This window comes from Phasianus colchicus, chromosome 3 (assembly GCF_987193195.1).
Source record: "Phasianus colchicus chromosome 3, bPhaCol1.hap1.1, whole genome shotgun sequence".
NCBI classification, from domain to species: Eukaryota; Metazoa; Chordata; class Aves; order Galliformes; family Phasianidae; genus Phasianus; species Phasianus colchicus.
This window is the reverse complement of record NC_143438.1, coordinates 71,644,221-71,657,083: the sequence shown is the minus strand read 5'-3', so window position 1 is coordinate 71,657,083 and position 12,863 is coordinate 71,644,221. Positions and strand designations below refer to the sequence as shown.

The 12,863-nt window shown below is 41.1% G+C and overlaps 1 long non-coding RNA gene across 1 annotated transcript in view; it reads left to right on the top strand.

Annotated features, from left to right (window-relative positions):
• LOC149918668 (uncharacterized) overlaps positions 1 to 12,089 on the top strand; it is a 97,011-nt gene extending 84,922 nt beyond the window's left edge. The window contains exons 3-5 of the long non-coding RNA XR_016465255.1: positions 8,960 to 9,045; positions 9,625 to 9,827; positions 11,918 to 12,089. This is a non-coding gene — a long non-coding RNA (uncharacterized LOC149918668). The remainder of the gene's footprint in view (positions 1 to 8,959; positions 9,046 to 9,624; positions 9,828 to 11,917) is intronic.
• Positions 12,090 to 12,863: the final 774 nt, after the last annotated feature.

Below are 12,863 nucleotides of genomic sequence, written 5' to 3'. Positions count from 1 at the left end.
GATTAAATCTATTCATAGACTGACACAATAGGGCAGTGTTAGACTCATGTGGAAACTCATACTATTGGGTAATTTATTTTATTTGTCCACTCAGTTCTGATAGCAAACAGTACGTTTATTAAAGGAGTCTAAAGTATTAGCTGGCAGGTAAAAGTAATTCTGCTAATGAATATGATTAGAACAGCAGCTGGAATACGAAAAATGCAGTGTTTGCAAGATCTGTGGAATTAATAGACCTTACAGTACATGGGAAATCAATTAAAAAACTTGGGAAATCAATTAAAATACATTTTTAAGATTACAAAAATGGATGGACGGGCATGTATTTAACTTGAAAATGAGCAGTTAAGAATAAAAGACATATTTCCTCAGCAAGAACAATTCAAAGTGCCTTTTCTTGACCATAGCAGAGCTTGCCAAAAAGATTCAGGAAAAAGGTATTTTAAATTGACTTTTAGTTGGGAAAGTACAATGTCAGTGAGAGCTTGAGGTAGTTGGAAGTTTGCACTTCTCTCTTTCTTTCCCTCAGGGTACGCTCCCGCTGACTATGCATTTTCTGTATCTATATGATTATTTGTATTCTTGTGTGTGGGACAAACTCCCATCGAAGATGCTTTGCTGCTACTGCAGCTGGAGCCATGGTGGAGGGAAAGGGGCCGGGTGTGAGTGTGAGGGTGGCAGAACGGCTGCAGTGTGATGTCCTCCTGCCTTCCCAAGCTTGTTGGCATCACGACTGCAGAAAACATTTTCCCAGACTGTTATATATATGACTTTTTTTTTTTTTTTTTTTCTTTTAAGTAAATGTAATAGCACTTATTTTTTTTCTCTGTTGATTTTTAGTGTCACTTTCTCTTCCCAGGCAATATATTATGGTAGAGCTCTGTCCCTGTGAAGCAGGAAACTGCTCTGCACTATTCTTTCTCATCTAGTCAGTACAGAAAAGTTATAGATGTGATTGTGATTTCATTTTGTTTCCAGTTGTTAAACTTTTTAGTTCTTAGCTCCTGCAGGAGTGAACTTAGGGCTCTGGAAAAGTCTGAGGATGCAAGGCAATACTCTCTGCATGATGACATTTCTGGTCCAGGATGAAGAGCAATATGATTCTATGATTCCAACCTTTCTATTTGTTTATCCAAATAAGTGATATGATCTCTTGGGAAAAAACTACTAGGTAAATACTATACATTCCACTTTCATTCATCTATGGGAATGGAAATGTAATCATCTACCCTAAAGACATGATCAGGGGGTTTTATTAACCTGAATATATCACATATGATCTAAAACTGGCAAACCTGGTATGCATTTAGAACCTCTCTCTGCCATTGTAATATCAGATGTAATCTTGTTTTATTCCCTGGTATTTAGATCTGCATTGATGATGAAAGTATTTGATAAGTCAGTGATCACAGAGGAAAAAAAGACTGAAAAAGTCTAGGATGAACCTCATGATGTGGTGAATTTGCTTATGGTGTGTCTGCATTGACAATCCAGTGAATAAGAACTACTCTGTTGTTTTGTAGTCCACCTCATGTTAACCCAATACAAAACACAAACATGGAGAAAGCATTTTGGGACAGTTATGTTGCATATGTGCTGCTAGGGATGTTTAAGTGGAAACTGAGTTTATGAAGCTGATTGACAACTTTCTTTGTAAATAACAACACGATTACGCATATTTTCAAAAGAAATATGTTCAAACCACATCCTACACTCCTAATGAAGTTTTCTTCTAAGATTTTCCTGAGAAAAGAGAGGAGAGAAAGGCAGTAAGTAGAAGAGAAAGCATCATACAAATTGTTGTTGCAAACACTAGAAAACACAAAGAGCCGCAGACAACTTTTAGTTCCTTTATCACTTAAGAAATGGAATTTGAGCCGGAAAGAGATACCACTTTAAGTATTACATTCATTAATACTGATTATCAGTGTGATTCAATGCAGTATCTACTTTTGGCCAATATCAAGAGTTGATCTTGGCTGGTGTGCAACAGAATCTGAGAGATGTAATGCTGTAGTTGTTTGCTTAAATGAAAGCCTTATACTCCAGTTGCCAAAAATGCAGTGTTCAATCATCATTTACTCTTCCAGGGAAATCTGTTTAAAACCAGCATCTTGTTCTTTCTCTGTGGAAGACTCCAATTAAAGGAGATCACTATTTTTTTTTCTGTTTGGAGAAAAAAAACAAGTTGAGTAATTTTATCCTTTTAATGTTTTTATGTACAATGAAGTCCTTATTTATACAAACATGATGAAAAAGATTTAGAGACACAGTGTACACCTCCTACTGGATTACACAGTGTATCGTGCCTTTCCCAAGCATGTGAATAAGGGAGGTGAGATATGCACACAGAGCTGCCAAAGTCCTTGGATTACTCTTAAGGGAAGATTTTCTGTGGGATTTCTTTCCATTTACATTTGGTTCCTGAAGGAAGATGCAGATGGCAGAGTTGTAGTCAAACCGTGAAAAGAAGTCCCTGATTCAGTGGGAAAGGAAGCCTCGATGAGTAGAGCAGGAGCCTCAATGGACCACTGCAGGCTACATCCTTCCAGCACATGCTACAGGGGATATCTTCTTTCCTTTTGAACTTTTCCCTAAGAAAAAAAGGATGCCTACAGCCTCCATCTAGGCAGCTTTGTCCTCAGTTTGACCATCTTCATGGTTAAATATTTATCCTAGTAGCAAATCAGAACCAGTGTTCCACTTTCTGTCCTGTTCTGTTTGTCCTGAAGGAGTCTGGCTCTGTTTTCTCTTCATCCTCCAGTACAGAAAGGAATAAGCTATCTCCTGAGCCCTCTCCTCCTGCAAATTCTGCTCTTTACTGAAAATTCAGGAAGTGTGCAAGAGCATTGCACTATCACGGACAGTGGGATTTCTTTCACTTTCCTGAAATTGTCTGTCCTCAATTTCTATTCTGTGCTCTCTGTGAAAAAACTTGAAATCTTGTTTGCAGCTGTAGGCTACCTTTTCAAGCTGGGTTAAAAATCACAGAATCACAGAACTGTCCAGGTTGGAAGGGACCTCCAACGACCATCTGGTCCAACTATCCAGTTCAATCCAGATTGTTTTCTAAATGTTTCTGGTTAATATAAGTAATGAGTATAGCGTGCACATAACTTTTTTTTTTTTCTTTTTTCTTTTTTTTTTTTCTGATTGAGTGGAAACAGGTAATATGAGGAAGACTAATAATTTTGGCTTGGAAAGAACATTTTACCAAACCAAACAAAGCCTTGTCATTTCGCTAATAAGGAAAAGTGTTAAAAACCCAAAAAGAGAAAACTGGAAATGAAGCAGTGATGGGTCTCACGTAGCCCTGAGATATTTCTGTTGAAACCTTTAATTAAGAAGATGGCATCTAAGAGTACTTCAATATTTTCCGACTTTTAAAATGAAGACTATAACCATATTTGTCACACATTTACAACATGTTTTGACTGACTCTACCTTGCATTTTTTCAGCCAATGAATTGTTTACCTCGAAGACTTCAGCCAGCTCTGTCAATAACCTTTGGGGAAGCTCCAGCTGATGAGCCGACAGAACAGCATGGGCACACAGTGCTTGGCCACCAGAGGAACCTGGCACATTAACTAAACTTTGGAGCCTTTGTTTGCCCTTGGCATGTCTGCTTTAGAGTTTTGTGCCAAGAAGGCACCACAGAGCCTCCAGAAAATTAGAAATTCTACAAAATGGAATGACTTTTAGTGTAGAGATGCAACAGTAGCGAATATTTGTAAACTATTCCGACAGCATTCTTGGCATCTGGTTGGCAATTTCATGTAATCAGGTTTCTCCTTTAGTTCCTGTTATGTTAATTTATTAGTTTGTGAAACTAAAAAATTGCAGCTTACACTCTGTTCAGCTTCCAGATTCAGACATATTGTTTTAAAATCTGCACAGTGCAAGATAGAAATCTGTGCTTTTTAATGCAGGTTTTAAAAACTGCAGTTAAATAATTTTGGGTGTGGGGGGGAAGCCATATCCAAGGATAACACCTGTTTTGATGCAATTAAAGCCCTACAGCAATGTATGGATAAAATACTTCCAGAAAACGTTTCAAATGATTACAAGACCAAAGGGGTTGTGAGTAGTTACTCCCCAGAAAATAGATTGGTACTGCTGGAAACAGATCGATTTGAACTAACTATTGCCCAGGTGCAATGGAAGGTGTAAGATGGTGGCATTTAAAATGCAGAAGAGTAATTGGAGAGACAGGTGCTGCTTATGCTGAAACTTGCCTGTTGTGATATACAAAAAGCAAGGTAAAGCTGCTGGTGCAGTGCAGTGGCTTTAAAGCAAGATCGATTAAATTATTTTATTAAAAAAAAAAAAAACAACAACAATAAAATAAGTCACAGCTCCTCTGTCCTTTCTTGCACTAATGTCCCTTAGCAACTGTCTTTGTGAAAGTCATAAATTTGGCATAAATCAAATACAGCACAACACTCCCCAAAGCAAACTAAGACTCCCATTTATTTCTGTGCCAAACGCTCTCCTGCAGCAAACAAGTGTAGTTCTTAAATCTTTACAACCCAGCCTGATGTTTTCCTACATAGAACATGGGGGGAAAGTATAGGTCCTTTCTTACACATATTTTTCTCCCCCATCTTCTGGGCTGACTTGACACTTACTCAGTATGTGACTGAAGGTATAGTATTGAGTACCTGCGGCTTGCATTGTTGTGCATCCTCTTTCTTTCCACTTTTCACATCCCACATATGTTTGTCCTCTCTGTTTGCTTCCACTCTTCTGTGTAGGTGGATATTTGATCACTGTGTTTGTTGAAATCATTGCAATAAACAGTCAAGAAAACAAAAAGGCTCAGCCCGCTGAGCCATTTCCTTGTGGGAAAAGTCAAACGTGCATTGGTCTCAACTGGGAGATCTATTAATAGTGGCCACTGGGTGATGTATTTGCCCTTGCTTGGCTGGAGAGAGGTAGAAGATGTGGCTTAAAATGGAGCCACAGTGAGTGTGTGTGACAGCAAGTGGGGAACCGAGGATGTGAGGACTCCAGGACCAAGTTATTGTGGTACCTGAGCTCTGGTCCTAGAGTTTAGTTCTGGGAGATATCAGGGTCATGCTTGTTCATTGCAACCCTGGCAATGGCCAAGGACCCGCCTCCCTGGCTTTGTTGCATGGCTCCTTGGACCTGCCATGGCCTTCCCATGGCTTGGAGGCTGCCCTGCCTCCTCTTCCCAGAAACTTTGGGAAATCTATGTGAAAACAGCTGAGCCGTTTCTGCAGTTCCTTGGACCTGTACCTGTAGCGAGGTGTGCCTCTTGGTGTGGGCTGTTTATTTCCATGGAGAATGGTGTCGTGTAGCAATTTATTCTCAAAAATTAGTTCAAAAGCTTTAAAAAGCTATTAACAAAGCTGTATTTTACAGCACTTAATGCTGTAATGAATTTGATTTTTTTGGTAAATATAGCATCAACTGAGCATCCTAAGAAACAACAGAAACCAATTAAGAATAACAACAAACCCTTCAGAAAAGGTCCACCAAAGCCCCGCCTGGATATAATTTGCACTGACCATATCTGGAAAGGTTCTAATCTTTGCATTATATCCAACCAGGGCAAACAACCGCTTGTACAAATTGACAGTGCAGAAGAAAGCCAGAGATGCTTGTGCTGAGAGCTCCTCAGTTTAATTTCAGATCATTTCATGATTCACTTGCTGTGACCCTGACTGCTCACTTGGCTTTGTTAGACTTCAGTTGCCTTAGCAGTGGGTAAAGAAAAGATTAAGATATTGTATCCCCACTTATAAAGACTCTGGATAGAAAAAAAATGCAACGTCTCTGCTGTTAGCTGGGGTGGAAGGGTCACTAACTACGTAGATTAAGACAGAGTGTGCTACATTCAAGTGAGATAAAACCATATGGGTTTTGCTGGAGTTAGGGCAGGGGTTGTTTTGCTGCAGTATGTGTTGTTTCCTCCCACTTTTAATGAACGAGACTGATCTGTCAGGGTTTAATCTAATTACTGATGGCACTGGAGAACACGGCAGCAGAAGTGGGCAGGAGAGGAGAAGTGCATTAGCCAGAAAATGCTCATCCTTCCCCAAAGAAGCTTGCTGAAAACAAATGCTGGGATTTGTCAAGTATCTCTTGTTTTGTTTCTTTGCATAATCTTTAGGGTTAATCAGTTCATTTGTGATTAATTAACCAATAAGAACACAGTAAAAAAAAGGAGATGGCTGCAGTTCTGAGCAGAAATTGAAAGCAACTTTTTTTCTATTCACTTTGCATCAGTTTTTAAAATAATCACAGTACAAACAATGCTTGGGCTGCTTGAAGATATGTCAGTATGAGGCAAGTCTGCAGGACTGCAGTGAAATAAGGGAAAAAGCACTGCCCAGCACCATCAAAAATTCTTCCTCCAAGGGATTCAAGAACGATTTATTTTGTTTTAAAGGAAAAATATTACTAATTCGTTTATCTCAATGATTGTTATCATATTTGCAAATCTAACTTGCACATAATGTAAGATCACTGGTACATAAGCACTGTCATGTTTAGGACTTTGCTTGGCCCTGCCAGCACACTGTATGGTGGAACAGAGCGTTTGTGGTTCTGCTCCTTGCTGGGATGATTCCTACCTCACAGCTTTCGGAACAGCCACAAAGCATTCAAAGTTTGAACAGTTTCATAAATATCCATTTGGATGAAATGTACAAAATGCATATGTATGGATTTCCCATTTTCACTTCTTCAATGGGGATATCTGCAGCTATAGAGTAACACATGTGGCAAAAAATCAGAGCTCAGACACTCAGTGCTGCTGAGGTTCACACCACTTCGTTCACCCTGCTCCTCTCAATCAGTGTTCTTATTAGCAGCACATGATTTATTTCCTAGCTGTTTTCAGCAGCCTGTATTGCCTGAGCTATGCAGATCTCTCATACCTGTGACCCACCAGAGTGCTTTTTTGAGCGGGTGAGTCCCATGTAGATAGCTATGAAGTAAATATATTCCAGGCCATTCCTGGGGACTGCATCTCACCCCATGTCATGGGCAATGGTTTGACTGTCACACCCAGAATTCACTGCTGTGACTTTTGGCAGTCTCAATTTAATTTGGTGGCAATAAGGAGGCTGGTTCGAGCCCTCAGATGAGGCCTTTCTGTGGCTGTGCAGCCTCTTTTATACAGGTGGTAAAAGAAGTGTTCTGTGGTGTGACTGATGTCTGTTGGGTTACTATATTTAGGTTTAATAGACTTTTAAAAATACTGCCTTAGCCAGCAGGATTGAACTTCATTAGTTTTGAAACAGGAGAAGAATGTTAGCCACTGTGCAGCCGTTGATTATACTCCTGTGGTTAAATTAACCACAGGGGATCTCTACCCCTGTTCTTTGAATGCCAAAGAAACATATTGAGAAATATGGGGTAAAAATAATTATGAAGCCAAAATGCAGAAACTATAAAGTTCATCTTACGCGTAATCTCCAGAGCACAGTAAGTTCTGTATACTTGCACCATTTAATGTTAATTATGCCATTTTACAATTTGTTTTTGCTTTATTAAAAACAAAACAAACCCACACCACCATGAATAGGATTTGACCATAAAGGGAGTTTCAGAAAACCACCATCTCACCACTCCGCAATTTGGGAAGGAGATAATTTAGCCACTAAATGTCCACGACGTCATTGGAGAATTGCTCTCCAGCATCGCTTTCATCCCCCAGCTGCTGACAATTCAGCAGCGCTGCTCTCCTTTAATTAATCTCTTTTAATCTACATGTAGAAGGTCAGATTTGATGACTATGGTAGAATGAGCTGATAATCTTGTCCAAAAAGTGCGTTCTGGAACCACATGGTTTCATTTGTATAAGAAACTACTTTTATCAGTGTTGTTTTTTTTTTTAATCTGATTTTGGAAAATATGAAAGATTGTTTCCGAATTCACTTATTAACAAAGATTTTGGTAATTCAATCTCCAAAAAAGGAAAACTAGCCACTTTTGGTTTTCTTTTCATCCAACAATTTCCTTTTTATCTCCTTATCCCAATCTTATCAAATGGAAAATAAGTGGAGGAGGACAGAAGTATGGAGTTACCATGTGTAAAAGTAAAGAAATCTCTTTCTATCCTTTCCAGCTCACAGGAGAGCTGGAAAAAATGTATGAAAGTTTGTGAATGTAATGTTTTCTCCCATTTAGCCCTCTTAAAAATGCCCTTTTTATATGGAAAAACAGGCTAAAGAGCATATGCAAAGTCCTACTTTTAAAACTAGTATGTTAATTTCAACATGAACAAAACACGATTCCATTTCTCCAAAAATCATCAGAATAGAAAACTGATAACATTTTCCTGTTTCCTTTTTTTTTTTCCCCCATCTTTTTAAAATGTGAATGAACTAGAATTTCTGTCCAACACGTGCAGAGCCTGAAGAGGAACTGGATTCCATACGTGCTTGGGAACGTATGGGAAAAGAAGTGTTTTGTGGCCCTTTTGCACAGAATCCCCACTGCTTTCAGATTCTACCTTCTGCTTACTCATCGACAACTGTCAAAATGTTGATGTTTCCCCATTTTCCAGACTACAGGGTATGTGGAAGTTGGCTGCCATTTGCTCTCATTGGGGTAACAGGAGATGCTTCTGGCAGTCTTCATCCACACCTGCACTCCTCTTTCAGTGCAATATCCTTTCAACAGTGTGCAGGCTTCAGGGTACTCTTGGCTTCTCCTTTAGATGGGAAGAGGCTAAACCACAATACCAAATGAGAAAAAGAGCGTGGCAATATGTTTTTTAAGATTGATTTTTAGGGTCTGGGCTAGCTGATGACTTCATTGTCATTATTTCAACCTCACACAGTCCTGTAGGGTGGGGTGTACAACAATTAAATGATTTTATTTAAATCTGAAAAAGGATAATTAGACACTTGAGCTTCACACCTTTTATATTCCTGGCTTGCAATGAGTCTATCTGCAACTCAAATAACATATTTCTCCCTATAGCATCCTTATACAGAGAACAGAAGATGATCAGGAAAAAACAGTCAGTGACCTGAAAACCAGAAATTTTTAGACAAAATCTGCAAAAGGTAGGTATTTTTAATACAGTAGATTCTCAAAATAACAATAGTCCTAAAGTACTGTGGGTTCTTCAAAATAATCAAAGCCAGAAGCAACAAAAAAAAAAATCCCCACAAAACTCACAATTAAAAGATAGGGGAAAAGCAGTAGGGCACATAGAATAGATGTAAGAAAGCCAAAGAAGAGGATAAACCATGGGTGAGAATGAAGACATATGTGACTGGGTAAGTTCTTTAAGAGAAAATGATCCATGAGCTTGGGCTGCGTGTGATCTTTAAAAATAAAGACAGCAGAACACAGAGGTCAGGGGGATGACCCAGGAACACAAAGGGTCACTCGGACACAAAGCAGTGCCTGTAAGAAAGAAGATGGTTGGCATCAAGCAATATCTGAGATGAAGTTAAGACAACGTAACACAAAGGAACAGCAAAAGAAGAGGCTGTGAAAAGAGTACTGACTACGCTAAAATAAATATTTCTTTTTTAGATGCTGGGGAGCGATATGGTCATGTAATCTGCATATTGCCATAACAGTTGCTATAGTGAGTGTAATGTACTGTATTTTTTTATTTTTTTTTTTACCACCAGGGAGACTGTTGCAGCAGACACGGAGCTACATTAGGAAGTTGTGCTTAACAAGTCATGTGTGATTTTACTGTCAAACTGCAACATGCTGTTCTCCTATGGAAGAAGGCTGCGAGCACTTTCTAGGAGTTGATAAACACCACACGATGCAGCTTTCTGGGAAAAACAGAAGTCTTTGAAGCATTTCCAGCAAAACCCTTAGAGAGGTGAGCATATTTTCAGATGCCTGCTTCCAGGTTAAACAGCTATGTCCCCCACTTGTTTACAAAGCAGCTCGACAGCTGTTGTGAGCCACTGGCCCCCTTTGGACAGACAGGATGAGTTTGGATCTGTCACATGGAGCCAGCGCGTGCCTCCGCTGCATTACTCTGCGAAGATCTCATCTGAGATCTGCTACCAGCAGGACTGAAAGCCCCACCAGCTTTAAGAGCAGCAGATGAGCAGTTTCATCCTCACGTTTGCTTCTTTGGCACTTTTAATGTTCCAGCTATGGGAACATTTAGTGTGAAAATTTGTCCTAGAAAAGCCGAACCTTGCTTTAGACGTGACAAATAAGACATAAAAATAACCAACAGTAGTTGAGAGACCTAGAGGAAAGAAATGCACTGTCCGGTCTGAAAATAAACAATCTTGTTAAAAGAGCAGAGTTGATTGATTTTGCAGTCATATTTCAATATTTGGTAAATCAGGCTGAGATGATGCAGCCTGTGGGCTGTGGAAAGCTGCTGGGAAAAGACCCAGAAAGCGCTGCTAAAAACAATCCAAGCCCAAATGTCCTGTAAATCCCAATGAGATTGGTCCCACGTGGCGAGAGTGAGAGGTGTGGGTGAAACCTCATCCTGCAGTTGAAGACATGTGCTTGGGTATGCCCCATCTGTTCTGGGCTCCAGGCAGGGCTGGGAGCAGGATGACCTGGTCTGGGTGGGAGGCAGAAGGTGTCCATCTGTCTGGCTTCAGTGGGCACCAGGACATGCTGCACCTTTCAGAAGAATGAAAAAGAACAGCTTTGTATTGAATGAGGAGCACAGTCGGACATAAAGTAGGCATGGAGACAGCAGGGAATTCCACAGCTTCATTCCGGACTTTCCTGTTGCATGCTTATTTTCTTTCTGCTGCGGTCACAGGGCTGCTGGGAAGTGGGGGGCAAACAAGACAAGAGTGATGAGTTGCCAGGGCCAGCAGCCTCACAGTGTTGCTGGTTTATCTGCCCTTCCCAACCCTGGTTAGAAAACCCATATCGACTCTTCAGCTCTAGGTAATATGTTATTCGATGCATGTAGGGTCTACAGAGTATCCTACTGCAGGTGCTTCTGCTTACCCAAGTGCAACATATTCCTCCTCTCCTCTACCCAACAGCATTTTTCTTCCAAAGCAAGGCAAAGGAAAACAAGTGAGACAATACATGTCTCTTGGCCAGAGCTTCATGTCAGGGAGGGTGACAAGGGATCCTCTGTCCCCAAAGCCTGCACATCACAGGCAGCCTGGCAGCCAGTGACAATATTGTTTCCTTTGCCCTCCTTACCTGCAAGTGGTCATAGCAAAAATTATTGCAGATGGCAAGTGACAACCCTACATCACCTTCTGATGTTAGCTTTTAGCTACTCTTTTTTTTTTTTTTTTTAATAGCTGCCAGTGTATTCAGTCAAATACCTGTCTGTCATCACAATCAGACAGACCTTAATGTGGCTGCATTATGGAAGGGCAGCTCGGCTCCTTTCCAGCACTATATTAGTCCCAGCCTAGCTTTTTATCACAAATTCCTCATGCATAGCTGCTCCTGCTCTGCCACAGAAATCTTCCAAGTTGGCAGCTCCGGTGTCTGCTGCCATTAATCTTCTCTGTGCTGCAGAGAGCGGGGGGCACGGGATGATTTATTGCAATTACCTGTTCTGACACAGGTAAGCAAGGCTGGATACTTGCTGCTGCTGTGAGCTGTGGCCCCGAGCAGCCCAAGAGTGCAAAGTATGCCTCTGTGCACCTGTATTCACTTTCCTCCTCAAACAGTTAAATGAAGGTGGAGGGAAGAGGGGAGAAATATGCATTTTAATTGCATTTGAAAATAGCAATGAGGTGGTGGTGCACCAGTAAGTGAAAGGTTAAACACTTTGAGACTAATTCAGAATTAAAAGTGGTAATCAGATGTCTTTGTTAGCTTTGTAAAGGCAACATTTTTCTGAGGAAGACTGCAAAATGTACATCTTCTACCTGTGATTTCCCAGGCGAGGGAAGTCCTGGCTTTTATTTTAAGTGTTGTTGTCAGGTTTCACTCCTGATTTTCTATTCTTTGAACTGGCAGGGACCTGGAGCAAGGCGCAGGGAGTGAAGGTTGTGCCAAGCCGAGATCAGCATCGAAGCCTTGAGCCAATTAAGGAATAACATTAATGGGCTCTCTGGGAATCCTGCTAAGCCTTCCACGCCAGAAAGGATGATGCCCACAGCACAGGGCTGACCTAAGCATTAAAAAAACTAGAGAAATAAGAGCAGACCTTCAAGTCTTCATTATTAAGCAGCTTCCCTACTGGTCGTGGTGAAAGGGAAGAACGTTTTATAATAGGAAGAATACAAGTGATTTCTTTTCTTCTCATGGGTGCCAGAGCTTGTGTGTGTGCAGGTATGTCTTACAGCACCTCCACAGTTTATTTCACAGTTTTGCAGAGCCGGCAGCGGCTGGCATGTGGCCCTTCGGAGGTGCTGTGCTGTGCCTCCTCGTCTTCACGTGGGAAATCACAGCAGTGAATGACAGCCAAGCTGATGTGGGACACGCTTATTGGGGAATAAAGAACAGCTCCTTCTTGCTCAGCTTCAGCTGATTCCAAAATTAAGCAGGAAAAAAAATGCTCACTCTGGAATGTGAATCTGTGAGGGCCTTGCAGGAATATAAATATAGCATCTTATCTTGCACTGCTAGAAACTCCCACACAGAGCAGCCTGGAGGCAAGTGGAAAAAATGAAGCCTGGGCTGTTCATGATAGCCCTGGCGTCAGCCACTGTCACGTGCCTGTGTGGGCAGCTGGGGCTGACATCTGCTAGGAGCCATTAACATATGGAAGTGGAGCCCGGCCACACGGGGCACAAAGAGCCCAATGAAACCACGTTTGCCAGGGCACCTTTTGGCCATCAAACCTATTAAATGCTGTGTGTGACCCACACTGTGGCTATATGCAGGAAACACGTTTCCACCTCCAGCACGCAGCCTTGACTTCCCTTCAGGATACCTCTCTTGAGAGCACTGCAAGGAGGTG